We start from the raw sequence: 2,693 nt of genomic DNA, 5'->3' as shown, positions 1-2,693 counted from the left end.
GTGGTATAATGGAATGAAGAGTTTCTTCTTTTTTTTTTTTTTTTTTGAGACTCACTCTGTCACCTGTGCTGCAGTGCAGTGGCACAGTCTCAGCTCACTGCAACCTCTGCTCACAGTCGGTTAATTTTTGTATTTTTGTAGAGATGGGGTTTCACCATGTTGGCCACACTGGTTTCGAACTCCTGACCTCAAGTGATCTACCCACCTCGGCCTCCCAAAGTGCTGGGATTACAGGCGTGAGCCACCGTGCCTGGCCAACAGTTTCTTATATTAGACAGCCATAGGTGGGAATTCCAGCCAGGCATTTTACTAACTTTTGCCTTGTGCAAGATTCCTGAGCCTCTGTTCTTGATCTGACACATGGGCATCATTTTAGCTACTCCCAGGGTTGTTGTGAGGCTTAGATAATATGTATGAACAGGCTACATAGTAGGGGTTTAATGAGTAACAGAATGCCTTCCCTTGATGAGCAGTGTTGGCTTCCTCACTGAGATTGGGAGTCTCTACCTCTCAGCAATAATTTCTTGCCTCAGAATTCTGGAGGTAGATCCTTCTGGAAGAGCAGAAGTAAAGAAGGGATACTTGCCCACTCTTGTTTTACATTGATCTAATTGGTGAGCCTTCCTGCCCAGGGTTCCCTATCAGTAAGCAGAGTTGCCCCAGTAGACATTAGGAATTTGCCATTACAGGAAGAACCTGGTGCTGCTGCTCCGTGGTCTGACCAGAGTTCATGCACAGATAAGGCAGTGACAAGAAAAATGGCTGCCCAAGGTCCCCACAGTGCACTCTAAACATGTGCAGGGGCCTGCCAGGACTTCCTGAGCTCCTGGCTTTGTCCCCAAGTAAAGGTTATTAATCATGAAGTCTTGGTCAGCTCATTTTGACACAAACCACAGGTGAAACAGGCCTTAGCCACCTGCCAAGAAGACAGGGCCTCTGTGCTGAAGCCCTACAACACACCTTTATTGCCTTTACTCCAGTTGGCTACCTCCTATTCCAGCCACAGTTACTCCTCCCTTGTTGACACTTGCCAAACAATCCCAACTCTCCTATGAGTCTAACCACTGGTAACTCATTATAAGATCTACTTTCCTTTCTTTCCAACAATTTCATTTCTTTCTTTACATTGTTAACCCTGCCAATTTGTATCACACTGCTAAGTTTAGTACCTTCTGTGAACTACAGGGTCCAGAAACGCTCTGATCTCCCCAAATAGTGTGTTCTGGCAGAAAGAGCCAGGAAGACGTAGCGGTGAGTCCCAGATGAGAAAAGTGAGGCTCAGAGAGGAATAATTGGCAGAGATGGGAACCCAGGTCTTCTGGCCCATCCTGTTAGGACACCATCTCCTAGGCCTCATATGTCTGAACTTCTCACAGTGCTACGGTGCTCAGCACTCTCTGATCTCTTGGCAAGCTGACTGGTAGACTTGGCAGCCCTTTTCCCCCACTGACTCCAGGGAAAGTACCTGTATGCCTTCTGGGGGCTTCCCCAGCACACGTGTGAAGTGTGTTGTGTGTGTGCATGTGTGTGTAGGAGACAGAGAAAGGGGATGTGTGTGCACAAGGGTCCATGTCAGCAGCACTCACAGGCTTCTGGCCAGCTCTGGAAAGGACATTTTTTGCCCCTCAGTGTCCTCTTGCAGGTAGGCTTCCTGGAGGGAGGGGAGCAGGTGGGGAGGGTGAGAGGAATGGCTTTTCCAATCTCACTCAGACCTAAAACTCATTCTGGCTTTACCTTAGTGATGCAAGCTGCCTGAGCTGGCCAGGCATCGAGGAGGGGGAGGCAATGTGGGGTGGGGGCAAGGGTGGGGAGGAACTCCACAGCGTAATCCTAGGAGAGAGATCAGCAAGTGAGGGACTGACTTCAGCTCTTAGGTGTGTGTGTTTAGACTTTACCTAATCTTCCTGAGTGTTTCACAGTCTGTAAAATGGGGTAATGGGACTCAACTCAAGGGTTGTAGTGCCGGGCGCGGTGGCTCAAGCCTGTAATCCCAGCACTTTGGGAGGCCGAGACGGGCGGATCACGAGGTCAGGAGATCGAGACCATCCTGGCTAACACGGTGAAACCCCGTCTCTACTAAAAAAAAAAAATACAAAAAGCTAGCCGGGCGAGGTGTCGGGCGTCTGTAGTCCCAGCTACTCGGGAGGCTGAGGCAGGAGAATGGCGTAAACCTGGGAGGCGGAGCTTGCAGTGAGCTGAGATCCGGCCACTGCACTCCAGCCTGGGCGACAGAGCGAGACTCCGTCTCAAAAAAAAAAAAAAGGGTTGTAGTACAAATAAACTGGGCAAAATGCATGACTCAGAGCCTGATAGTAGGATTTCAGCAAATGTTGATCCCATCTCTCCCCCTCCCTAGGTTGTGCCAGAATTCACCCTGTGCTTCTTGCTTTAAATACTTTTTGGAACAGTCTTTACAATAAATAAGTAAACTAGCAAGACAATAAATAAAATGCACACCTCCTTTTCTTTTCCCCCCTTTCTTCCTCACCTTTATTCCTTTTACTTTTCCAGCGGGTTCTGGAATGCTGTTTTACTTCCCTTTCTTCCCTCTTTCCCTCTCTTCTCTCCTCCCATCCTCCTTTCCTTCCTTCTTCTCTTCCTCCCTCCCCTCCTCCCTCCCTCCCTCCCTCCCTCCCTTCCTGCCTATCTCCATTTCTTTCTTTTTCTTTTCTTTTCTTTTTTTTTTTTTTTTT

The sequence above is a fragment of the Rhinopithecus bieti genome, unplaced genomic scaffold (assembly GCF_001698545.2).
Source record: "Rhinopithecus bieti isolate Rb0 unplaced genomic scaffold, ASM169854v2 scaffold_29378, whole genome shotgun sequence".
NCBI lineage: Eukaryota > Metazoa > Chordata > Mammalia > Primates > Cercopithecidae > Rhinopithecus > Rhinopithecus bieti.
Note: the sequence above shows the minus strand (reverse complement) of the source record.